Here is a 27,864-nt window from a genome sequence, read left to right on the forward strand (position 1 = left end):
GCTGAAAGGAGCTCGGGAGGGGGAGGCCGGGGTCGAGGCAGAGTGTGGCGGGGACTGAGCTGGAGCGAGATACGAGAGGCGGGGCTGAGGCACTGACCTGCCCTACAGCTCTGTCAGGTTTGGGTTCATTCTGGCAGTATTTAGAGTCTCTCTGTAATAAGGATTTTGCCCGGCATTTCAATGAGACACTTTCACTTAAAAAAATCTTCATCAAATTGTCCTACTCTGACAGCCCTTGATAGAGAGTGTGGGAGAGGAATATACACCCTTGCTTCTGTGGCATCCCCCGACTGTGGTCTTAATGACACCATAAACCTGGTACCCTCATCTCTCTGGTAAGTGAGGCAAAAGATAGTTTTCCTAATTACAAACTGTGCTGATTTTACCTCAGCTGAAGGGAACAAGGGGGTGGAATTTTGACTGTGAATGATCACACAAAGTATATTTTAAGAGAGTTTAATTCCAACCAGTTTACAGACACAACTAAATATAAACTACTCTAATTTGAGGATAATCTTGCTATTGAAGAAATCAACACCAGCACTGTAGGACTGCATGATCCATTCACAGTCTATAGTGTGTGTATATGGAGAAGTAGAGGGGGAGAGAAAGAGACAGAATAAAACTGTGAAGTTGTCCCCGAGGTGCAATCAAACTAGACAACTAAAATGTGAGTGCAGCAGAGAATTGATGGTGGGATTTAACCAGTATAAGAAACAATGGTGTTATGTGTACACACCGGTTATCCTGTTTTGAGTGCATTTTTACCTCATGTTTCCAACATAGCACTTTGATCAACAATTACAGTTTCATGGCCCTCTAGGCATATGTTCTACATGTTCTCCCTCTGAAGCAATACTTGTGGAGCATTTCAAAAGGTTTCCATGAGCTCAAGGAAATTGTGGGGAAAAAGAGAACCATCCCCACAGGCACTTGGCATTTCTGAATAAGACTTTCAGAAATGCCAAGTGCCTATAACACCCTCTGATGTTCAAAATACACTTTTTGTGGTTTAATGGATTACCAAAATGAAGTTTAGCAAATTTACCCTGCTGTGAGAGCCAAAATCACATTTGTCCTGCAATATCTGTGAAATTATTGGGATTTAAAAGAGAATTAAATATTGGTATTTCCTAGAAAGTATGAATTGTAATAGGAATTAGGCAACCAAATCTTTTAGGCATCTTTGACTATCTCAGCCAGAGTGTCCTCAGGGCACATTCTTTCATAAGCGTTAAACACTACTTCCAGAATGCTGTTCACTGACAGTGCAAAAGTCCTGACTAATAGTTTGTGTGGTAATGATTCACAGAAGGTTGCAGATTCAGGCTTTGATTAAATCCCTCTAAACAAAAAGAGAATTAAATAACTTTGTTGGTTTTTTTTAATTAAGAAAAAGTAAAAAGCAAGTCTGGCATTGGATGAGGCTAGTATAAAATGAATTGGATTACACATACTGATCTGCTGTGGTAAGTGTTGTCACAGAGGCTACATCTATACTGCAGCACTATTTTGGGATACCCAAGATATCCCAAAATAGCTGTTCTGCTTCTTTTGAGCGCACCCATTATTTCGAAATATAATGGGCTCACTATTCTGACATCGCTGTAAACCTCATTCCATGAGGAGTAAAGGACATTTCAGAATAGTGATTTATTTTGAAATAAGTGCTGTATAGACGGTGCCAAATATTGAAATAAGCTATTTCAAAATAAAATATGCAATTTGTGTAGCTCAAATTGTGTATTTTATTTCAACCTACAGTGCAGTGTAGATGCACCCAGAGTAATTTGGTCCCTTCAAGGGTAGTTGGGCTTAGTCTAACTTCGCTCGAGTGATGGATTTGGGCAGGTGCTTGTGTCCGGTAACTACTAATCATGTGTCACAAGGATTGGGGTGTGTTTCTTATAAGAGGAAGCCTCCTAAGTTGGAAGGATAATAAAAAAACACCCCCTAATTTCAAAATAGTTTATTTGGGATGCACTGACCTAGTAAAGACCTGGAAGAGATCTTCCTAAAGTAAGGATTCCTGAGTGGTTCCAGCTGAGATCTCTTGGTGAAAGGGTACTAAGGGCGTGCAGGGGGAGAGAGAGAGCTGGAGTTGATCCTTGCAGCCCTGATACAAGGATAGTTGAAAAAGTCCTAATACAAAGGAAATTAGGAGGCTTTGTGAAATAATTGATCCAAAAGAAGGTAGCCTGAACAGGATAGTATGGACCGCTGAAGGAGTTCACATTCACACTTGCTTAGGGAGTTTGGGCTGGGAGTTCGAGCTAGAGTAGGAGAAGAAAGTCCCATTTCTGTTGTCAATAGAGAAAATGGACTTGTCGAGCCCGGGAGGGATCTAGAAAAGGATGTATCTAGCTTACTAAGGGCACGTCTACACAGCAGGGCTAAAGTCAAATTAAAATACGCAAATTCAGCTACGTCAATTGCGTAGCTAAAGTCGAAATAGCTTAATTCGGCTTTTGGTACTATCTACACAGCAGGAAGTCAAAGGAAGAACACTCTTCCTTCTACTTCCTTTACTCGTGAAATGAGGATTACCATGAGTCAGAAGTAAGGAGCCCTCCAGCTGGACATTATTTCAAAATAATTGCTTGTAGTGCAGACTACAAAATAACGCTGCTGTGTAGACGTACCCTAAAGCTCCTGCTTAATTGCTTACAATTTTGATTGTAATTGGACTATAATTTTGACTACATTTTTGTTATTGGCAGGTGTTTTCAAGTTAATTTCAAAATTGTATTTTGTTACTTCAAATCAGCAATATTACTCTACATAGCTAGCTTTGAAACCAGAATTAAACATTACTTTATCTATTGTACCACAACATATAAAACATTGCTAGCCCCAAAAGTGCCTTCTTGGCAATCACAACTATGATCAATATTTTTCAGAAAACCTGAAATAGCTAAACAAGCAGTTTTAGAAAACAATAATTCAGTATTATATTTTCAATAATAGTATTGATCAGACAGACTGTTTTGCATGGTCTATCCATTTTAAATACATTTGTTGTAATTGTTTGGTATTTACCTCCTTTCCAAAAAGGAAATAATTTTAACCATTTTTCCCCTAGGCTACGTCTACACTGCGGAGCTATTTCGAGATACCAGAAATATCCCAAAGTAGCTATTCCACATCTTTTGAGCAAACCTGTTATTTCGAAATATAACGGGCATGCTATTCTGACGTCACTGCAAACCTCGTTCCGTGCAGATTAAGGAACGTTTCAGAATAGCGCTCTATTTAAAAATTTGGCACTGTGTAGATGGCACCAAATTTCAAAATAAGCTAAGCAATTTGCATAGCTCAAAATGAATAGCTTATCCTGAGATTAGGGTGCAGTATAGATGTACCTCTAGTGTGCTGACACTAAACTGTTTAAAAAAAACCAAGACAATGCAGTCTACAGAAATGTTTTACAGAGTCAAAAATAAATCCGTGCTTCAGGTTTGTAGTATGTCTTGGCTGCTCTTGGCACATAAAATCACATTTGGTTCCTGAGTCATATGATTCTGAGCTGAGGATTCATCTGCACTGCTTGCATCAACAGCTTTTATTAAGTAGGAGGAATATCAATTGAGAACACATTAAATACAGTGCCACCTGTCATCTTTGTCTTTAAATCTTGAGAATAATGATGAATCCAAGTAAGTGTTTTAGCTGTGAAGGAAATGCAGTCTCTCCATTCATGAGAAATCTCACATTTTACCATTGGCTTATATCACATTATCCACTGTTCGTACATTCCTTTGCAGAATGGCTTGCTGTCTTAGATTAACTAACACCAGCATTGTCAATACCTTGTATTTAGGAAATTTGTCCATAAGCCTAAAACATAACTGTGATCTCAATCTGAAGCAACCAGTTTTCTCTTCAGAAAAGTGTTGTCCAGTGTTCAATCTCCCTTTCTAGAATAAGGTAAATATGAAAATTGGTGACAGGAAAACTATTAAATATTTGGCAGTTTCAATAAGCACCTAAAATATATGGGCTTACTATATATGAACCACTAGGCCTCCTCCAGCTGCTAATCTAACTCAGAAGTACCTCCTCTGAAAAAAAAAAAGAGTATTTTGATCCTGTCAAAATAGATGGGTCCTCAGATTCTCCACCATTCTTTTCCCCTCTACCAATATGAGGGAGGGAAATCACAAATCAAGAGCTCCATCAATCATTTATAACAAGGTGTAGTATTAAGCAGGCATAGTTAAACTGGACACTCATTCCATTAGAAACATCTTTCTTCAATTTATTTAGCTTATATTATTTGGGAAGGGGTTTGAACTAAACCAGTGTTTCTCAAAGCGGTCCATGAAAACACTTTGAGAAACTTGTTAACTGGCTGCTCCAGTTTGTTTACTTACCTACGCTGTGGCCATGGAACCTTGCAGCTCCCATTTGCCTCTGTTTCACCATTTGCAGCCAAGGGGAGCTGCGGGAAGCCAGAGCAGCCAGTTAACAAGTTTCTCAAAAAGTGCTTTTGTGGACCACTTTGAGAAACACTGAACTAAACCAAAATAGCCAATAACTCTGAAATGAGAATTTCCACTAATGGGTGATTCCTGTATAACTAAAGAACTTTCCTTTGTATACAAGGCTAGATGCATGTGTGTCATATTACCCACTTTAGCTTCACAGTCTTGGTGGTTCTGTTTGTCTGAGTTTGCTGAAAATCAAATTTGACAAGAATGCTATGAGTATATAAAGTAGATCACATACAGGCAGTCCCCGAGTTACGCGGATCTGACTTACGTCGGATCTGTACTTACGAACGGGGCTTTTCTTGCCCCGGAGGACACGGGCGGCGGGACCGCCCATACGCGCCGAGGTCCCGCCGCCCGTGTCCTCCGGGGCGAGAAAAGCTGCTCCGCATCTCCCTGGTCTGCTGGGGGGAGTCCCCCCAGCAGATCAGGGAGACGCGGAGCAAAGCTGCGGAGGACCCGGGCAGCGGGAGCGCCCAGACACACTGCAGTCCCGCCGCCCGGGTCCTCCGTGGCTTTGCTCCGCATTTCCCTGGTCTGCTGGGGGCCCCCCCCCCCAGCAGACCAGGGAGACACAGAGCAAAGCCGCGGAGGACCTGGGTGGCGGCACCACGGCGTGTCTCGGTCCCGCCGCCCACGGCTCCATGGTCTGCTGGGGGGCGGGCGCAGCTAGTGTGTCCCGCTCCCTCAGCAGACCAGGCTTTTCTTGCGGACACCTGTGGTAGAGCAGCTGGGGCGCTGCCGGTTGGTCCCGCAGCGCCGCTCCTCGACGCTACTGGACCAACCCGGCAGCACCCCAGCTGCTCTGCCCCAGGAGTCCTGATTCAGCCACTGCTGATCAGTTTCAGCAGCGGCTAAATCAGGAATCCTGGAGCAGAGCAGCTGGGGTGCTACTGGGTTGGTCCAGTAGCGCCGCTCCTCGGCGCTACTGGACCAACCCAGCAGCACCCCCAACTGCTCTGCCCCAGGCATCCCCAAGTCAGCCGCTGCTGAAACTGACCAGCGGCTGACTACAGGAATCCCGAGGCAGAGTTTCTCTGCCCCGGGCTTCCTGGAATCAGCCGCTGAACAGTTTCAGCAGTAGCTGACTTGGGGACACCTGGGGTAGAGCACCTGGGGTGCTGCCGGGTTGGTCCCCGCAGCGCTAAGGTGCGGCGCTGCGGAGACCTACCCAGCAGCGCCCCAGCTGCTCTGTCCCAGGCGTCCAGATTCAGCTGCTGTTGAAACTGATCAGCGGCTGATTCCAGGAAGCCCGGGGCAGAGAAACTCTGCCTCCGGCTTCCTGTAGTCAGCCGCTGGTCAGTTTCAGCAGCGGCTGAATCTGGACGTCAGTTCCGACTTAAGTACAAATTCGACTTAAGTACAAACCTACAGTCCCTATCTTGTACGTAACCCGGGGACTGCCTGTAATTCTCAATTTCAGTCCTTTCCTAGCTAATTCAGTTAATAAGGGACTGAAGAAATGACACTGACATATCAAGTACACAGTTACATCCACTATATTTACAAACTAGGACCAAAGTCATAACTAGTTTAATGTCACTTAAATCAATTATGTCAGGATTGAATTAATTTCCCCAAATTGAAGGCTTTTTATAGACTTCCTGGCTACTAGCAGTGATTTAGAAAGTGAAATTCAATCAGAACATAGATCAGAACTTGTTTCTGATACTGTGCTCTTTCTCTAGCTCGTCATTCATGAACCTCCAAGAGACGTCATTGGGAAACTTTTGTCCCTGCAGAGACAAAATATAGGAGCTGAGCTCCTCTAGGTCAATTTTGCTGCCGAACTTTTTTGACAAATTATTGCTGCACTACTGAATTGTGGGGGCTGATTTTAAAAATCACATATGTTCCTCTGATATAAAATTAGCCCTCCAAAGTTTAGGAAAAGAGGTGTCATATTTTTAGCTTGTCAGCATTGAGAGATTACCTTTATTTCCCATCCACTTGCCAGACAGAAAGCAGCTGCCGGAAAACATGTGATAGAAAGAACCCTGCCAAGGCCAATTCTTGGGATTATGCTGTGCTAGGAAATCCAGGAAATATAGCAAGCTGAGAAGTGACGGTCACTTACATAAGAAGTGGTCATTTAATGTTTTGCTGTTTCATGTAATTGCTCTTTTTTGCCAAGAAACTGGTTGTGGACCTGTTGAACCCTTATTGCATGGCTAATTACAGCCCTTCTAGGTCTTTCTTTCTATGTCCACCCCCACAAAAGCAATAGATATATTTGCCAGAGCTTTACAGGCAGTTCTCACTTCCCTGGTTTGTTTATTTGTTCATCTTCCAACTACCTAGAAATAGGACTTAGCTCTTTAGTCAACAAAGCTCCTATTAAGGGCCAAACTGTGAAATCTTTGATATACTGTATAGATAAAGATACTAATCCATCACATCATCATGTTGCAATGCTGAATTAGAAAGCTGCTGCTTAATGCTATGTATGGTAGGTGCTGTTTGCTTGCTTGTGGAGCTCAGAGAAAGAGGAAGCTGAGTTAAGTAATTATGTTGATACATCTTTTATTAGTCATTTAATAATATAGGAACTTTGTAAGTCTTTCTTTTCATAATGTCATAGAAACTTTGTATTAGTCTTATAATGTAGTCTTCTTATAATGCTTTATATTGTAGGCACTTTGTATTAAGTCCTTTCATAATTCGTATTAAATATTTTCATATTGTAGAAACTTTGTATTAAGTCTTATTATAATGTTATAGTCCTTAGGAATAATTAAGGTAAAGAAAATGTCCTTGTATTAGAAGTAGAATAGATCTCTCCCCTTTGACTTGAATGTGGGCCCTGTTTAATGAATGAGGTGTGAATGAATGAAGTGTGGAAGGAAAGTACCTCGGAACAGCTGCAGTGGTTGGAGAGGGGAATAGGACCAGATCCAAGGACAATAAGACCTGTCAAGTGGACCCAATGAGAAAGCTCAGACATATTGACGGCCTTGGGAGTCAGAAGCAAGCACCTTCTTTGGAAGCAAATTCAAAAACCCTCTTTGAAGATGAATCTGGCAGCATTGAAGACAACACCCAGAAGAAGGCACCACAAATGACTAACACAGCTAGAGTGCATAGATTTGCAAAAGATAACTAATAGGTCTGCATGAGAGGGAACTACTATAAACGTAAGGTGTCTTGCAGCAGGCCCCAGGTCTCGTCAACATTGGAGCATCGATCCGGATTGGCAGAAGCTCGGCTCCTCCCTTCTCCCATCTAACTCATCTGGCCAGTGAAGTTAAGGGGAGCAACTAGTTGGTAACAACAAGATGGAATGTGCTTGTGTGTGTGAGAGTGCATGAGTGTAACATATCATATGCATATGATACAGTGTTGATTGATGTATTACCAATAGATGTGGCATTTTTATTTATCCCCCCCTGAAAAAGATCCCATGCCGTTCTTAGAGCATGACAATGAGAGATAAGAATGTCTAACATGGTAAGATCATAGGACTAAGAGTATAAAAAAGAAGTAACCAGTCAAGTGCAGAGGAGTTTATTCTCATTTCGTAGTCTTATTGAAGGTGGAAAACATACCCTCTTCAGGGAGGTGGCTGACTTTCAGTATCAGTTGCTGTTACCTTTAATTGGCTGAACCTCTTTGTGGGATGGTGTTGGTAGCAGCTTCAGTTCCTGCTAATGCATAGGCAGAGGATTGTAATTGCTTCTGTCCTTATGGTGAGAAGAGAATTTTTAAAAGTAGAGTTTAATTCTCTCTTTCTCTTATTCAATCCATTCTGAGTTCCACCAGGGTTCAAGAGAAGTTGGAATTTTGTTTCAAATGAATCCAAACACTCCTATTTTCTGAGATGGTCCTTCAGCTCTCAAAATAGTTTTTAAATTCAAAAGATTTTTAAGTCTTTAAAAATCAAAGAAGATACTGTCTTTTTCTTTGTAGTAATCTCTGTAAAGGCTCTTCTTGTCTTGCTGAGTTTTGTGGGGGAGATTGCATAGGCATTGCCAGATAATGAATTTCAATATTTTTACACTCAGATGTCTTCTTACATTAGTAACCAGGTTAGAATCAAATGATCTTGCTATATTTGGATAGCGAACATCTTACTATTCATACAACAATGAGGCAGGCAATCCTTACATGAAGGTTTTCATTTAGATATAAAATAATTGCAAATATCCATCTCAAAATAATCGATAATATCATAAGCATTTGAGGAACAACAAAAGCTTTCACCTTTTAGTGGACATATGAATTAATTTAGGAGTATCACCTACAAAATATTCCCTGACCAAAAATATTACCCTTAACATTTGAAGAATGAAGACTTTAGAAGGTTTATAAAATAAATCAGTTTTAATAAGGATATTTCTGGAATTCTTTGTGTGGATTTAAATAGTGGTTTTTCTCTTTGGTAAGAGGAAGGGTTTAAGACTTAGTTTATAGTTCTGATAGCATACCTTAATGATCATTCCTCTTTGAAATAGATAAAAAAACAGCTTCACATTATTTTACACAAGGATTCTTTCTAAAACATAAATATTGTACAAAGTCTCTTTACTTGAGATAAAGACTATATCTACATCAAACTGGTATCATATAGAAGAGAGATATACCCTATTCTTTGATAAAACATTTTTGTTGGATCATGTGCCTGTTGATCAAATGGTTTCCTGATTCACAATACTTTTTACCATTCAAGAAATAAATAGCATAGAACATTAAAGCAAAACAGAAGTTATAAAGCTGCATTTCAAATCAGGAGAATTTTTAAAGGTGAAAATGTGTGGTTCTGGAGTTTTCAAAACTTGGCCTGCTCTGAGTACTCAGGCTGCCAAGACATTGTCACTTTAACTTCATGCTCAATCACTTAGCTTTTCATAAGCCAGCTTTTCACGTTACGTTATGATACCAACACTTTTGCCAAATGCCACAACACCTGCTTTCTATTCAGGACCAGAAGCATTTATTAAGCCAAAAAGGGTTTATGTGGTGACCAGTAGGTAATAGGAAAATTCACATAGACACAGCAAATGTGCAGAATATCAAAAATACAAATAATTCTCAAATTGGTCAATACCTCATCTCAGTGTGCCTTCTCAGAGTGAAGGGGAAATCTTGCAAAAAGGAATATACTGCAAATATTGCAGCAAACTTTTGCCCCAAATGATACACACAGTCTCAAACATAAGAACACACTGGGAATATCATTTGTCATCCATACTACAGCCTCATCCCAAAGAACATAGGCCATGATTCTAAACAATGGTTGCCTAAACTTAGGCCCCTAGGTCCATATTCTGTTCATGGAAATTGCAGAGTGCTTGTCATTTTGTGTAATCAAGCTATTTGTTTAGGTGCTTAAACATGGGTTGCCCATGACCCTGTGCAGCATGGTCTTTTTCTGCTGAGATGACTTGTCCTTTTGCTGAATTTATTGAGGAAGAGTTGACTAGCAAGCCTGAGAGGTAATCATTCCCATGAGGCCCAGGGACACATAGCACACTTTAAGTAGCACAGGGGTAATACAGATAACCTTGTGAAGGACAGCTGGTGCACTTTCTTCCATGACAGTGTTACAAAGCATGACTGTAAAATCTGCAACAACCTCTTAGACAGTTGCTAGGTCAAACACTGCAACACATTCTGCTCTTTTTAATTCAACCACCTCTGCTGGTAGACACAGTTACTTGGACTAGTGAAAATATTTGCTTCCTTCACCAGTTCCACTCTCACTTAAAATTGCAGTGGGAATGTGGGTAGAGAGAATGTAATTATTGAACTGGAACTTGGCTAAACACTAGCATTACCACCTCATTTAGAAAGTGCAGAATATCACTTTTTCTTTACATCGTTGATGGCCACAAGTAGTCTGGACTTCCATTTAACAGCTCATATGAAAGACAACACCTTCAGCAGCACAGTGCATCTGCACATCAAGGAGGGACAGGGAATCCATTCAAATACTGCCCCATTGTACAGAATTCAGTTCCTGAGGTCAGATATGATCACAGGATAAGATGATCTGACTGCAGACTAGGAAAACATTTGGGGATACACAGTTGTACATCAGGGAATCTGAGGTTTTCAAACCAGGTCAAATGGGGCTGGAGAGTACAAAACCTGTTAGAGAAGGCGTTTTAGATTTATTTTTAGGTATAGTAAGGACACATGCTTTTTTTTAATTTGGGGGAGGGATGGATACATTAATAGAACAAAATAGCTCATGTTTTAGAAAAAATAAGTATGAGAGGCAGTAACCCCATGTTCACCCTTTTACAGGACGATAAATTCTGTACAAAATATGCATTGTGAGGTGTCACTTGAAAACTCAGTTTGTTGATCATTATTGTCCTGTTAAAATATGTATGGCAACATTGTGTGTAACCAGGGGCGGCCCGTGACTGTAGGCCAACTCAGCGGTCACCTAAGATGCCGCCTTCAACGGGGCCCCCAGGGTGCCCGATGATGACGTTACCCCATTGACGGCCGTGCAGGCAGGGGCGCCAATCACACGTTCTGCCTTGGACCCCATTGACGGCGGTGCAGGCAAGGGCGCCAATCGCGCATTCCGCCTGGGACACCATTGACGGCCTTGCAGGTAGGGGCGCCAATCACGCGTTCCGCCACAGCCGGCCTCAGGCCGCTCCTGTGTGTAACATTCTAAGCTTCCTCAGTACAGCAGTACTAAAACAAGTCGGAACAGCCACAAACCAGTTCCCCGGACACAAAAGCTGATACCTCAGTTGTGTATCAAAATCAAAATGGACTAGTACCAAATTAAGTGGTCATTCTTTGGCAGGAAGAAAGGCAGCTCCGGAAAACAGCAATGGACCTGGTTAATCAGGGGCAGCTGAGACAAGGCTGCTCTAGAGCAAATAAGAACCAGCTGAGCTGACTTCAGGCCTCATGGGATCTCTTTAAAAGCCTGGGGGATGGGGAGGAAGCAGGGAAGAGTGGAAGAAGAGCTTGGAGGAGAGGAGTTACAACTGATAAGGTTAAGAGTCAGAGATGCTGGTATAGAGAATGGCAGCATTGCCAAAGGAGGGGAAAGGTGAGGAGCTCCAACAGGGAGGCTGTGTCTTCACTGGCAAGTTATTCCGGAAAATCAGCCGCTTTTCCAGAAAAACTTGCCAGCTGTCTACACTGGCCGCTTGAATTTCTGGAAAAGCACTGATGATCTAATGTAAAATTATCAGTGCTTTTCCGGAAGAACTATGCTGCTCCCGTTCAGGCAAAAGTCTTTTTCCGGAAAACTGTTCTGGAAAAGGGCCAGTGCAGACAGCACAGTAGTGTTTTCCGCAAAAAAGCCCCGATCGCGAAAATGACTATCGGAGCTTTTTTGCGGAAAAGCACGTCTAGACTGGCCACGGATGCTTTTCTGGAAAAAGTGCTTTTCCAGAAAAGCGTTCTGCCAATCTAGACATGCTTTTCCGGAAATGCTTTTAACGGAAAACCTTTTCTGTTAAAAACATTTCCGGAAAATCATGCCAGTGTAGACGTAGCCGGAGTGTTTGGCCTCCCTTCCCTCAAGTAACCAGGGAGTCCAGCTGGTAGCTGGGAAGGATTGGGAACCCAGCCAAGGCTGACCAGAAGCACCTGTCTTGATATCCATTTTTGCCAAGGGATGGCCCCCAACAAAACTCTGAGGCTACGTCTACGCTGGCAGCTTCTTGTGGAAGAACAAGAGTTCTTGCGCAAGAAGCTGCCAGTGTAGATGTAGCCTGAAAGGGGCAAGCGAAACCAAGTAAATGTGAGGCTTGGGTAGCACATTGCTCCAGATGGATGGGTGGAAGCTGTGAGCTGCCATGTAGCCCTCTCCCCTCCCCACTTGCTGGTGTTCCAGGGAGAGCAGGGTGGGGTGTGTGTGTGGAAGCTGCACCTCCCCGGGAGTCACACAGCCTCTCCCCTTCCTGGTGCTGGAGGGGGCAGAAGCTGTGAACTTCGCAGCCCCAGAAGTCACGCCTCTCCCCTCCCCTGTGCTCTTGGGGGAAGCCGTGCAGCCTCTCACACTCGGGGGTGAGGGGAGCCATGCCCCTTTTTCCCCTCCCCAGCCCCCTCACACACACCCTAGGTTGGAGGGAGAGCCAGGGCTAGCGTGGCCTTGGCTCGGCCCCCCTGGCTACAGGGGGAGAGCTGGGACTAATGCACCATGGCCTGGCCCTGCCCGGTTGTGGAGCCAGGGTGATGGGGAAGAAGGGGGAGAAAGAGGGGCCTGGTGGGGGAAGAGCTAGGGTCCGGGTAGTCCTGGCCCCGGGCCTTCCCAGGAAGAGAGGAGTGTTGGTGACTGTAGTGAGCAAGGAGCACAGCCCTGTAGTTTTCTGTTAATAAAGTGACAGATTGTATAGGAGTTTGTATTATGTAGGAGAGAGCTGGGCAGTACAAGGTGTACATTTGTGGGGAACGTCTGGGCCTGGGACCTGGCTGGTGTGTGTTTGCAGTGTAATTCATGAGTGATTAAAGCACTCATATAACTGGGAGCAATTTAAATATTGGAGGCTGTGTCTGAGCAGACCACGAGTGGCAGCTCTCATAGTAGAGCAGTGTTGTAATATCCAGTACCCTGCTTGGAGAACTGAGACACAGCTGTTCGTTAGTCCAGATCATACCCTTGGTAATGTCACAGTAAGGGAGAAAATGTTTTGCACCTGAACTGGTAAAAAGCCAAGTGTTTGACAATTTCACATGGCCTGCAAATGTTTTGCACAGTTCTAATCTTGCATCTCCTGACAGCATATCTTCAATCCTAGAATTGCTTCAAGTCCACAGCCAATAAATCAATCTTTTCTTATACTGGAAAATTTTACAAACATATTCAAGTTTACTTGCTAGCCAGGTAAATTTCTTCTCTTCTGGGAGAAGAAATAATACATACATTTTGATTACCTGTTGGCACTCTTCATAAGCTACCTCTATAAAATCCTAAAAGCTGGAAACAGTGTTTGGAAGACATTATTCTCTCTCCCTTAAATAACTGGGTAGAAACTAGCAAGATTGTCAATATGTAGTTCTAAATTTAAGAAACTGTAACCCATATATTCTCCTGGTCCCCACTGGCTATCAAATGACTCTATTAGAAGAGTTGGATTCTTGGTTTAATAGATTCCATCTGAGATAAGTTGTACTTTGAACTATTTAAATGTTCTACCAAGAATGTAAACTAATCAAGTCAGTAAGATTTGACTAAAATACATGATGAAATATGCCTCAAATATATTTCAAGATCTTGAAACACTAATGAAGGCTTCTCTTTGTTGCTTTCATGTAGAAATAGTGGGCTAATGTCATAAATAAGAATGAATCAACTAGCTTAACAGTGCTGCAAAATGTAATAACTGCCAGCCCACCTCCATTGTAAACCATTCTTTTGGCAGCCCACACTCTTTTGTGCTTGCTAGCTCTTTTGTGTAGCCTGAGCCTCCACACAATTTGACATCACTGCGCTAGTGGCTGTGGAAAAGGCAACATTTAAACTCATTTTTCATGAGCCAGTGTGTATAAAGAATAGAGGCCCTAATTGTTTTAAATGACTCTACGTTCTTGTTCTTAGTGTATTGCATATGAAGAGACAATGCAATCTTTAGGAAAATCTTAGCCAAGGTCTTCCCAAATTTTAATACTGTTTTGAATGTCTGAACCTGTGTCTATTTAAATTAAATGTTAAACAAACTTCCCTTTACTTTTCAATCACCCCTTAGGATGAAATTCTCTGCTTTATGGTTTTAAGCTGAAGAGTAGAAGATTTGGTTCCTATCTCTCTCATCTCCTGCTTGCAGAGCCTTACACCTGTGTATCTCACCTCTTTCAAGAGATGGAAAATGTATTCCAAATCCAACTGATTGATGGCTTCATGCTGCCAACTAAACTTGGCTGTCATCCTAGACTCCCAGCATGAATCCACTGGGGGATCCATTTCATTTCTTCTTTTTCCCTGTCCTGATGTTGCAACATGTCTTAACCTTGCCTATACTGACTTCTTGCCTGAGAGAGGGATTCAGATACGGAAGAAGGCATCACACTTCAGAAAAGCAGGCTAGAACTGAGGATCCTGGCAGTAAGAGCAATGGCTGATGAAATCTCTAGGGTTGCCGAGTGTCCGGTTTTGAACCGGACAGTCCAGTATTTGTGCTTTCTGTTTGGGAAACAAATTAAGAAAATATAAATGTCTGGTATTTTCTAAATAAGATGTAATGTAGATTGTGATGTAATGTCAAATGTGGCCAGTATTTTTGTTGAAACCATTTGGCAACCCCACTTTACAGCAGCTAGAAATACTCTCTTCTCCCACCATGTTCTTTATCTACTCTTCTAAAATCACAGGAAAATAGCCAGGCCCTAAGACAGGGCTACTCAACACGCAGCCTCTGGTCCGCATGCGGCCTGCAGCCCATTTGTTTGTGGTCTGCAGTGTGGTTTGGGTTTATGTGGGGCTCAAAACGTGGCCTGCGGATGGGATCCTTTGAACATGGCCTCCACTGGGAACATGATCCACAATGGCAAGGCGTCTCCCAGGCGGGATGAGCATTGAAACACACAAACGGATGGGCTAGCTGGAACAGATGGTTACAGGGTGTTGGCATTTCTAGCCCCTACGGAGGAGGTGCCAGGAGCGTTGGAGTATTGTGGGAAGTGCATTGTATTCATGCCCATCAGTGTGAAAGAAGATATTTGAATATATTTACTTATATATTTGCATGTATATGCAACCACGCTTAAGTTGCGGCCCTCAGCATGTGCTGTGAGTATCATTGTGGCCCCCAGAGCTTCCAAAGTTGAGTAGCCCGCCTTAAAACATTATATTCCTAATGATTAATCAGTTTTCTAAGAGTTCAAATTAAAAAAGGGTCACTAATTTGACTCCAAAGGAATAGTGTGATGGCTTGATGAACTCTGGCTTTTTGCTTGCGAGAGGGAAAAAAGATTTTCCTGAATGTATCTTGTAAATGCAATTAGATGGGGATCAGAGCTCATTTTGGGATCTGGATACTAGAAGTACACACTTGGACAATGCTACAATAAAGTTAGTTGAGCCTCTGATTCTAGAAAATTAAAATGTTATCCTTGTACAAATTGTCCTATTCACAAGATGCTTACAAAGTCAATTCTTTTCACCATTGTAATGAAGTCATTCACTGTGATTTAAATGTCTTCAGTCACTAAGGCTGGTGGGTTTTATATTTAGGATTAATCATCAATCCAAAACTGCTGCCACCACCACAAATGATGATAAATGCAGAAAGACCTGAATTAGTGACTCACACTTTCTGATTCCTATGATTCAAGGCAAAATAATTTAATTTTTCCATGTGCTTTTTTTCTTTCAGGGCAGATCAGTTCATGTTCTCATATATTATTTAACAACACTTTACTACTAGGAGAATTCACTAGGCATGCTCAGAAGCTACCACTTAGATCAGGTCCCATTCAAAATCAGTCTAGAGCAGGGTTTCTGAAAGTGTTCCGCAGAATCAGTTTGAGAAACACATTAACTGGCCGCCTCAGTTTGTTTACTTACCAAAGCCGCGGCCACAGAGCCTCACAGCTACCATTGGCTCCATTTTTCTCTTTGCAGCCAAGGGAAGCAGCGGGAAGCACTTGGCTCACATTTGTAGCTGTCAGCCCTTGAGTTAGCTCCAACTGTGAGCCCTTGCATGTCTGTCAGTGCCCATAATCCATGCTACTGAGTATGTGCACCACTGGGAGAAGAATGTTAGGAATCATTAAGAAAGCAACAGAGAATAAGAATATAAAACCATGGTATGCCCACATCTTGAATACTGCATGCAGATATGGTTGCACTGGAAAAAGTTCAGAAAATGGCAACAAAAATTATTAGGGGTATAGAACAACTGACATATAAGGAGTGAATAATGAGACTGGAACTTTTCACCATGGAAAACAGATTACAAAGGGGGTGTATGTCAGAGGTCGATACAATCGTGAAGGGTATAGAGAAAGTAAATAAAAAATAGTTATTTTCCCTTTTCCAAGAACAGAGAGTCACCACATGAAATTAATAGGCAACAGGTTTAAAACAAGCAAAAGAAAGTACTTTTTCACACAACACATAGTCAACTTCTGCAACTCTTTGCCAGAAGGTGTTGTGAAGGTCAAGACTATAACAGAGTTCAGAAAAAACCAAATAAATTCACAGAATCATCCATCAATGACTATTAGCCAGGATGGGCAGGAATAGTGTCCCTAGCCTCTGTTCGTCAGAAACTGGGAATGAGTGACAGGATGGATCATTTGATGGTTACTTTTTCAGTTCATTCCCTCTAGGGCACCTGGCATTGGCCATTGTCAGAAGACAGGATACTGGGCTAAATGGACCTTTGATCTGCCCCAGTATGGCGATTTTTATGCAGTTACGCAGGATATCCAGGGTAACTTAGGCACTTTTGAAAATCTCAGCAGGTGCCTGTCTGTATCTCCTCAGTTGTATTCAGTGTAGCTGTAGCCATGTTGGTACCAGGATATTAGAGAGACAAAGGGAATATGCTAATATCTTTGATTGAACCAATTTCTGTTGGTGAGAGTGTGACATTGTCCAGTATGGTTCACAGCTGTGAGTGCTAGTTTCAGGTCAAACTGTCAGAAAACAGGGAAGACACCCCAGATTGGTAGTACATTCTATAATTAAGATTTCACCAAGACAGTATCAGATATGTGGTCCTGGATTACTATATTAGTATGTCTAAGTAAGCAGGGGAGCTAATGAAAAGGGAATTGCAAATGGGAATTTGAGAGAGGTAGGAGATCCTTCTGCTGAATGAACAAGGTGCGGGCATTATCGCTGATTTGAGTGAGTTTGCTTGATTGTATGTGTTTTCCTTTCTCTATCAGTTATTTGAGTTACTGGGTCACTTGAGATTGTGTGTCTGTGGACTGTTTGAGCTTTTGTTCTTTGAATCATCTTGGAACATCTTTGTGATTAATTAGGGGGTAGTGCTGACCCAGGAGAGAAGAACTTAAAAGCCAGAGGCTAAATCAACAGGGGGAGCTAGCAAACAGGGGAGTTTGAAGGAAGGAGTCATAATATAATCATGATGGTTAAGAAGGACCACATTGCTTGTCTCAGTGCTGCTTCTAACTCCTCCACTGGTGCTTGTAGCCAGACAGATAACCCAACCATGAATGCCTCTGTACAGATCTTAGCATGGATTTGCAGAGACTTTGGCCTGAATTTCCAACTCACAAAAAACCAGGCAGAGAGGACTATACAGTGCGAAAGGTGGAATCTTCAGGAAGCAGGTGGAAGAACTACAGGAGGAGGTGAGTAGGATGAGGAGCATCTATGCCCATAAGGAATTCCTTGAGACACCCAAGCTGGGACAGGAGACTGCTGTCACACCATCTAGGGTTTGGAGGAGTTGACTTTGTCGTAGGGAAGATACTGGTGTCAGCCGACGGTCAGGGCAGTGTGTATGTGCTATACACCCGAGACTTCAACTGCTGAGAACGGAGTCCCTTGCAGTGGGCAACTTGGAAGAGGTTGATGGGCGCCCCAATAAGTGTACAGGAAGAGCTTATTACACTTCAGATTTCAGCTGCTGGAATTTGTAATTCCTTCGCAGCGGGCAGCCTTGGAGAAGGCTGAGAAGTGCCCCAGTGGATTCTGCCACCTGGGTGTGACACAAATCCAAACGCCCAAGCTCTCCCTATATCTGTCCCTTAAGACCGGCTGAAGTTCTTTTAAATTGTGCCTGGTTCTGTTACAGCAACTGAAGGAGTCAGGTTAAAACTTAAACAGTTACAGGTTTATTAAAGAAGCTTATAAATCATATGGTTACAATGGCAGTTGCTCTATTTCTTAACTACTAGCAGAATATAGATCTTAAAAATGGTTACAAAGAAGATAAAGATAGAAAAATAGAAATAATGGTACCAAGTAACAGCTTACTCTTTCTATGTGTACACTTAAGACAGAGGACCACATCCAGGTACAATTTTTACCCCCTTCTGTGCCTCTCAACTCCAGCATGTCAGGCCAGGGCCAGTCCCTCAATTCCTAGGAAAGACGAAAATACGAGGTGGGCGTCCCCATAGAACCTCGGGAGGTCAAACACCTAACCCGACCAGCAGGTAGAGGGTAGAATGACACTCAAAGGAGAGTGTGCTGCTGTACCACCTTTATACTCATGGGGTCACGTATTTCTCTTTCTAATCTGTCAAGCCAAATGGGGCTGGTCTGTCTTTTGTGAGACCAGTTCTTACAAGGGAGTTGTGAACTTAATTTACACTTGTAAGAGAGATAACTAAATTAGAAGTACTGGGTATTCTTTTCTCAGTGGGGGATTCCTCTCCCAGGGACTGTGTGTTCGTATCAACATGGGTGCTAGCCGGGTACTTCTCGCAGCCTCGAGGCCAGCCTATTGCCTTAATCACTCTCTCTCTCCTCATATCTATGTTTTCAGCTTCTCAGGATCAGATGAGCCAGCATAGACTATGCTGATTTTACTGCTCCTTCTCTGCCCTGTACACTTCAGGAATCTCAGAGAGGCAAATAAGATGGATGAGATGGGGGGTTGGTCTGTCTGGCTACAACTGGCTATTGGTTACTTTTGGCAGCAGGCTATGCTCCACCCCTACTTCCAATCCATACACCATGATGATGGAGAACCATTATGTTGCTCTGGCAACAACAGATTAGGAATCACCCTGTAAGGTGGAGGAGGAGAAGCCATGTATTCACAAAGATGGAAGGTTTGCAGCTATCACTCCCAGGAGGAAATGTAGGGTAATGGTGGTTGGAGACTCCTTTCTGAGGGGGCCAGAGGCATCAATGTGTTGTGACTACATGACTCTAGTAGTAAAGGTGAATGAGTGCAGAGCACACGTCATGTTTTCTTCAGTCCTTCGAGTCAAGGGTAGGGGTGCAGGCAGAGACAGATGCATCCTGGAGGTGAATGCTTGGCTGTAACGATGGTGTCACCAGAAAGGCTTTGGCTTTCTTGACCACAGAATGCTGTTCCAGGAAGAACTGCTAAGCAGAGATGTGGTCCACCTATTGGGGAAGAGACTATATTTGGATACAAACTGTCTAACATAGCGAGTGGGGTTTTAAACTAGGTTTGAAGTGGGCAGGTGACCAAAGCCTACAGGTCATTAAAAACATGGAGACTTGGGAGGAGGATTGGAATTTGGGGGGAGCATGGGCTGTAATAGCAGGGCCAAAGGAGAGACAAGATAGAAATGGGGGCAGAAAAATCAAATCAGTATCTTAGATGTCTGTACACTAATGCAAAAAGCATGGGGAATAAGCAGGAAGAACTTGAACTGCTAGCAAATAAACATAACTATGATATGGTTGAAACAAAAAACAGGACTGTGTAGCACTTTAAAGACTAACAAGATGGTTTATTAGGTGATGAGCTTTCGTGGGCCAGACCCACTTCGTCAGATCAATTTGTGGAAGAAAATTGGCACAACCATATATACCAAAGTGATACAATCAAAAAAAGTGAACTCCTAGAAAACTGACAAATCAAATTTTAGAACAGAGTGGAGGTGAGGGGGGAAGGTTAGTGTCTGTGAGGTAATGACATTAGGGGTGATCATTGGGGAAGCTATCTTTGTAATGGGTGAGTTAATTAGCATCTTTGTTGAGACCCATACATAAAGTGTCAAATTTAAGCATGAATGACAATTCTGAAGCTTCTCTTTGAAGTCTGGAGATAAAATCTGTTCTAAAATTTGATTTGTCAGTTTTATATGTGTTCACTTTTTTTGATTGTATCACTTTGGTATATATGGTCATGCCGATTTTCTTCCACAAATTGATCTGAGGAAGTGGGTCTGGCCCACGAAAGCTCATCACCTAATAAACCATCTTGTTAGTCTTTAAAGTGCTACATAGTTCTGTCTTTTGTTTTAGCTAGCCCAGACTAACACGGCTGTATCTCTATCACTATTCTACATGCAAGGCACTACATTTAGCCATTTGGAATGGAAGTCCATCAACCATATGAAAAGACTTGCACAGATACAGACAGACATCATCTTTCTATCCAAGTGCAAAAAGATGGACGTTGTACCCAAAGAACTGAAAGTGAACAACCCATTCAGATCAACATACTGTACTGACTACAGTGAGAGACTCCGCTTAACACTGTCCAAAAAATTAAGGAACCACCTGATTACCATCTTCTACAAGAAACAGAAAAATATCAAGAATTACATCTCTAACCTAGAGAATCTCATCTCAAGACAAACTTCCACACCAACTAACACTTCACAAGAGTTTTGTTCCACCAGATGAGAAATCTACTATACACACTTCTATTCCCTACAAAAAAGAAAAGACAATAAACTTTCTAAATTGCTCCACAGCACAGGCTACAACAGCAAGTACCTCAACCCACCGGATAATATTGTTAACCTCTCTTGCTACAAATTCAACCCAGCAGAAGAGTCTGTCTTATCCCGGGGGCTTTCTTTCTGCCCCACCTCCCCCACTAACTGGATTCAATTTTGTGGTGACCTTGAGGCTTTCTTTCGCCGCCTCCACCTACGAGAATATTTCCAAACTACCAATGAACATCAGTCTGACCAACCAGAGCCCCCCTATCAACAGCAAAAGAAAAACAATTCTATATGGACTCCCCCTGATGGTCGTAATTACAATCTGGATTTCTATATACAATGCTTCCGCAACAATGCACAAGCGACATACAATCTCAGCCGTGCTGAACACTATGCCATGCAGAGTCTCAAAAGCAACCCGGACATTATAAACAAACCAGCTGACAAAGGGGGTGCTGTGGTCATTATGAATAAGTCCGACTATGACCAGGAGGCAACTAGACAACTCGCCAACACCACATTTTACAAACCTCTCTCCTCTGATCCCACTTCCGAATACCAAAAGAAACTACACTGTCTCCTTAAAAAACTCCCTACCTCTACTCGGGACCAAATCCACACAGACACACCTTCTGAACGCCAACCAGGATTGTTCTATCTGCTTCCCAAAATCCATAAACCTGGACACCCCGGACGGCCCATCATCTCAGGTATCGGCACGCTCACTACTGGATTATCCAGCTAGGTAGACTCTCTTCTCAAACCCTACGCAACCAACACTCCCAGCTATCTCCGAGATACTACTGACTTCCTGAGAAAACTACAAAACATCGATATCCTCCCTGATAACGCCATCCTTGCTACCATGGATGTAGAAGCTCTCTACACCAACATCCCACATGAAGACAGATTATAAGCAATTAGAAACACTATCCCAGAGGATACCACTGCCAATCTGGTAGCAGACCTATGTAACTTTGTTCTCACCCGCAGTTATTTCCAATTTGGGGACAACTTATACCTCCAGATCTGCGGCACAGCCATGAGTACCCGCATGGCCCCACAGTACTCTAACATCTTTATGGCTGACTTAGAACAACGTTTCCTCAGATCCCGTCCCCTTTTACCCCTTCTCTACTTATGCTACATCGATGACATCTTTATGATCTGGACCCATGGCCAAGAAACACTGGATGCATTCCACAGGGGCTTTAACAACCTACACCCCCCCATCAATCTCAGCCTGGATCATTCTACACAAGAGATCCATTTGTACCACAGTACAAATCACCAATGGTAAATTAGACACCACTCTTTACAGAAAACCCACTGACTCCCTCAGTTACTTACGTGCCTCCAGCTCCAATCCAGGACACACCATATGATCCATCGTCTATAGCCAAGCCCTTAGAGACAATCACATCTGCTCTAATCCCACTGACAGAGACCAGAAACTTCAGGATCTCTACCAAGCATTTATAAACCTCAATTACCCACCCGAAGAAATAAAAAAACAAATTGAAAGAGCCAGACGAATACCCAGAAACCATCTACTTCAAGACAGATCCAAGAAAACCAACAATAGAACACCACTTGTCATCACCTATAGCCCCCAAGTTAAACCCGTCCAACGCATTATCAATAAACTACAACCTATACTGGAACAGGAAACCACCCTTTGAGAGGCTCTGGGAGACAGACCCATAGTCTCTTAGGGTATGTCTACACTACCCCGCTAGTTCGAACTAGCGGGGGTAATGTAGTCATCCGCAATTGCAAATGAAGCCCGGGATTTGAATTTCCCGGGCTTCATTTGCATGAAGCCGGCCGGCGCCATTTTTAAATGCCGGTTAGTTCGAACCCCCGTGCCGCGCAGCTACACGCGGCACGGAATAGCTAGTTCGGATTAGGGAGCCTAATCCGAACTAGCTACTCCGTGCCGCGTGTAGCTGCGCGGCACGGGGGTCGAACTAACCGGCATTTAAAAATGGCGCCGGCCGGCTTCATGCAAATGAAGCCCGGGAAATTCAAATCCCGGGCTTCATTTGCAATTGCGGATGACTACATTACCCCCGCTAGTTCGAACTAGCGGGGTAGTGTAGACATACCCTTATAGACAAACACCTAACCTCAGGATGATTTTTACCTACAACTACAGGACATACCACACTAATACCAACCATGGAACTTTCCCTTGCAACAAACCCTGATGCCAACTTTGTCCACATATTTACTCTGCTGACACCATTATTGGACCTAACTGTGCCTATTACAAGATTAAGAACACATATTCCTGTTCATCCAGAAATATAATTTATGCCATCATGTGCCTAAAGTGTCTGTCTGCTATGTACATTGGACAAACTTCTCAGACACTTCGCCAAAGAATCAATGCACATAAAACAGACATCAGGCTCTCTCACAGAGAGAAAGCTGTTGCTTGCCATTTCAACCAGACTTAACATTCTCTTAATGACCTTAAAACATGCATATTGCTTCAGAGAGATTTTAACTCCAGACTTCAAAGAGAAGCTTCAGAATTGTCATTCATGCTTAAATTTGACACTTTATGTATGGGTCTCAACAAAGATGCTAATTATCTCACCCATTACAAAGATAGCTTCCCAAATTATCACCCTTAATGTCATTACCTCACAGACACTAACCTACCCCTCACCACCGCTCCGTTCTAAAATTTGATTTGTCAATATTATATGTGTTCACTTTTTTTGATTGTATCACTTTGGTATATATGGTTGTGCCAATTTTCTTCCACAAATTGATCTGAGGAAGTGGGTCTGGCCCACAAAAGCTCATTACCTAATAAACCATCTTGTTAGTCTTTAAAGTGCTATGTAGTTCTGTCTTTTGTTTTAGCTAGACCAGACTAACACGGCTGCATCTCTATCACTATGATATGGTTGGCACCACAGAGCCTTCATGGGATAATATGCATGACTGGAATATTGGTACAGAAGGGTATAGCTTGCTTAGAAAGGACAGGCAGGGTAAAAAGGGGGGAGGTATTGCCTTATGTATTAAACGTATATATTTGGACTGAGGTTGAGACAGAAATAGGAGACAGGCTTGTTGAAAGTCTCTGGGTAAAGATAAAAGAAGGTAAAAAACAAGGGTGATGTCATGGTAGGAATCTACTACAGACCACATCATCAGGAAGAAGAGGTGGTTGAAGATTTAAAAAATAACTAACAAAATCATCCAAAGCATAGGGCTTGGTAGTGATGGGGGGGCTTCAATTATCCAGTCATCAATTGGGAAGAAGAAGTTATTCACCTTGTGCAGTAATGATGGTTCTTCGAGATGTGTGTTCTGTGGGTGCTCCAATGTAGATGTCGGGCTTATCCTGGTGCTGCAGATCAGAGATCTTTTCCAGCCATAGCCTGCCAGACCACGCATGTGGGATGCGCGTCTTATGTCTTTTGCGCCATTTGTGAGCGCGCAGTTCGGCTCCTGCCAGTTCCTCCTGATGCTCTACAGTCTGAAACATAAGAAACAAGGTACTCCGAAGGTACACCCACACGACACGCATCTCGAAGAACCGTCGTTACTGCACAAGGTGAGTAGCTTCTTCTTCGAGCAGTGTCCCGTGGGTGCTCCACTTCACAGCAGTAGCTCATGTAATGGAGGCAGGATTCGGAGCTATTGTGCTGCAGTAGTGGAGAGTATAGATGAGGCAACCGCTGCATCGGTTATAAGGAGATTGGGTATGGCGTAATGTTTAGCGAATGTGAAGCCAGAGGACTATGTAGCTGCCCTGCAAATGTCTCATAAGGGGACCCCTTTGAGGAAGGCAGTTGACGTTGCCATCACTCGCGTTGAGTGAGCCAGTTTTGAGTAATTGTTGAAATTATGATTGGCCAGTAATGCGGCGTAGTTGGCCATCCAACTAAGGTTAATGTCGCTGAAGAGTAGGCTTTTTGGCCGAAGAGATCCAAGTGCTTACTCTCCTTGTTTCTGCTATTGGCTTTGAGCTGAGGAGCTTTCACCCTGAGAATTTGGTTGTAGATGCATGAAAAGGAATTCCATGCCTTTCGCGGGAATGAAATACTTTTTATCTGCTTTTTTGTTAGTAGCGCTAGTCAATGCTGGCATCTGTCATATGTCATCCACTATTTCTAAAATTGCATTGTTAATTGGTAGTGCCACTTTGGATTGTTGTGACAGTTGGAGGTTTCTGACAAGATGGTGCTGTTTTTGTTGTACCGTGGAAAGTTGAACCCATTGACTGTCGGCTACCTTCTTGAACAACTCCTGAAATTGGCGGAGGTCGTTGGTTGGTGATGCATCACCCGGAAAGACTGCGTCATCCGGCGATGATAAAGACTGGTCAGTGGTAGAGTGCCTCTGTGGTTCTTCATGTTGTGACGACTGCTGTTATTGCAGATCTGTCTGATGTGGCATGGATGGGCCAATTCCCGTTGAGGTAAGTGGTCTTGTTGTGGACAGAACAAGTGAGTGGGCCCTGGTACATGAGGGTTGAGACTGATGATGGGACGGTGATGGTAATGTGTCCCAGTGAGGTGAGTGTGAGCGACATCTATCATAACAGTAGTGCCTGGAAGAGTGGTCGTAATAGCGCGTGCTGTATGGGGACCTGGAGTAGTATCTGCTCCTATGTGTCCCATGGTGTCCTGAATAGCTGGAGAGTGTAGGGGATCTAGGTGATCTTGACCTTCCTCTTGAGTGTGTGGACGATGCTGGCAAGCGTCGGTGCTGATGGTGATAATAAGGTGAGGCATAAGGAGAATAATGACTTGGCTTTGTGGTGTGATGTCCCAGTGAGTGCCTTGATGAAAATGAATGAGTGGGAGATGGTGAAGGCAGTTCCGGAGAGAAGTGCATTTGCTCTGGGCTCGGAGAAGGCATTGGTAACTTGCAGGGCTTTTGGTGAGTCTTAATCTGCGCCAGATATTGCTCGAGTGAAGTTGAACCTGGGGTTGAAATGTTCCTGGGTGCGGGCTGTGCCGCAGCGTGAAGAGGCGGTGCTGCTAGCGAGCAGTACTGCGGTGCCGAGTGTGTTGGCGTTGCCAGCTGTGCTGGCAGTGCCGATGTCAGATGGTGCATCAGTGCCAGTTGTATGGCCAGTGCCGCAGCAGTCGGTGCTGCCGCCGAGGTGGTTGTCAGCACCAAGATGGCTGTCGGTGCCAAGATGCATGCTGGTGCCGGTGCTTCGGTGCCAGTGCCGGCTCAGGGCTCGGTGCCGGCCGAGCTACCACCGACAATTTCGGTGCTGCATGCCTCGATGATGGCGGATTTGTGACCAATGTGCTGCATCCCTGCTTAGTTTTATCGGGTCCACGTGGGGGAAGTGTACCCGAGGTGCCTGGCTTATCCCCCCTGCTAATGTGCGTCGGGTAAGGCGCGTGAAGGAGAAGGCCTCCTCTTTGCATGGGTATGCTTAGGTGATGAGGGCCAGCGTCTACTGGTTTCAGTGGTTTCCGTTGGGCGGGAGGAGTCGGTCTCTTGTAGCTGTAAAGCCTTGTCAAACGAGCATTTTAAGCCGCATCTCCCTGTCCTGTCTAGCTCGCGTCGTGAGCTTAGAACAATGGGGACATTTCTGGGGGATGTGTCCGTCGCCAAGGCACTGTATGCATAGAGCATGCCTGTCTAAGGCGGGCATCGGCTCACGGCATGCTCCGCACTTTTTAAATCTGGGTGATTCCGGCATGACCCGTCGACATCTCTTGTAGTCTATGGAGGACTAGGTGGGTTTTTTTGTTTTGTTTTTTAGTCTCAATGACTAATGCGTTGCCTCAGAAAAACACTAACTAACTATAACAATTTTTTTTAAAGTAACGATATCAACTGGAACTGTAAAACTAACAAGGACTACGACTATGTAAACAATTATTATAACTAACTAACTAACTAACAATTTTTTTGTCTCTCAATCCTGACAGGATTGTCGAAGAGAGAGAGTTCACTCTGTCTGCGGCCAAGGACGGTCAGGAGGAACTGGCGGGAGCCAGACCATGCACACACAAATAGCGCAAAAGGCACAAGATGCGCATCGCGCATGCACAGTCCAGTGGACTATGGCTGGAAAGATCTCCGATCTGCGGCGCCAGGACAAGCCCGACACCTACAGTGGAGCACCGACGGGACACGGCTCAAAGAAGAACAGAGCTATTCTGGGTCATTGGATAACTTTGGGGATCTCTGTCTTTGCATCTGGAATGTTCCCTGTTAATGTCCAATTTAGCTCAGAGATAAAGGATCCATCCTTCTTCCACAGAAGGCAATTTGGCCAGTGTTTTTATTCACAGCAGGGCTCTTCTTTGTTGACTAAATGCAAACTCAGCTTTTGTGAGCTTTCATTATTGCAAGGGGCCATTCAAGATAGAGTGGTCCCCTACATGTGCTAACTACTTACACTAAATAGTCTGTTCCACCTTGCATTTTGTTTTGATGCTGGCAGCATCTTTCCCAGACATTAAAAGGGCTAATGCAGGGGTCAGCAACTTTTCAGAGGTGGAGTGCCAAGGTTTGACTTATTTGCCTCTTTGTACAGGTCCGAATGCCAGTGATACTTTTTAAAGTCAATAATAGTCCTACTTACAGCAGCTTCATTAATAAAAACATTAACATCTTACCTTTTAGTACAGGGGTCGGCAACCTTTCAGAAGTGGCATACCGAGATTTAACTTATTAATGGATCTGTGTGCAGGGGAAGGAGGAGGGCGGGAAGGCAAAGGCAGGCTGGGTATGGTGACCTTATTTTCTGAACCAGCTGCAGCTAGGGAGAACGGTTTAATTTAAATAATGAAACAGACTAAGCGTTTTAACTTTCTCATGTTCGTTTATGAAACTCCATTTTCAATAAAGTAAAATATTATGTCCAACACAAAAGGTTTCAATGTTTTCTTTATTTATGGTAGGGGTGGGGAACCCTTTTTGGAACCCCACAGAAAAATCAGTTGGGGACCACACAAGTGAGAAGCAAAAAATTCCTCCAAAAAGCCCCAGTGTTCACTGATGTGGCCCCAACTGAGACACCTCACTCCTCTGGTGCCCCAGCTTCACAGGGTGTGAGGACGGGAAAGGGGGGGAACTGAAGTTCTGCGGCTCCAGAGTTAGTGGATTT

The 27,864-nt window shown here is 43.5% G+C and overlaps 1 long non-coding RNA gene and 1 pseudogene across 1 annotated transcript; both read left to right on the plus strand.

Annotated features, from left to right (window-relative positions):
- Positions 1–27,017, plus strand: LOC142828060 (uncharacterized). Its single transcript, XR_012902985.2, has 2 exons — positions 1–335; positions 26,681–27,017. It is a non-coding gene; the product is annotated as an uncharacterized LOC142828060 (long non-coding RNA).
- Positions 17,504–22,434, plus strand: LOC149525192 (uncharacterized; annotated as a pseudogene).
- Positions 27,018–27,864: the final 847 nt, after the last annotated feature.

Source organism: Pelodiscus sinensis, chromosome 3 (assembly GCF_052426305.1).
Source record: "Pelodiscus sinensis isolate ZL-2025 chromosome 3, ASM5242630v1, whole genome shotgun sequence".
Lineage (NCBI taxonomy): Eukaryota > Metazoa > Chordata > Testudines > Trionychidae > Pelodiscus > Pelodiscus sinensis.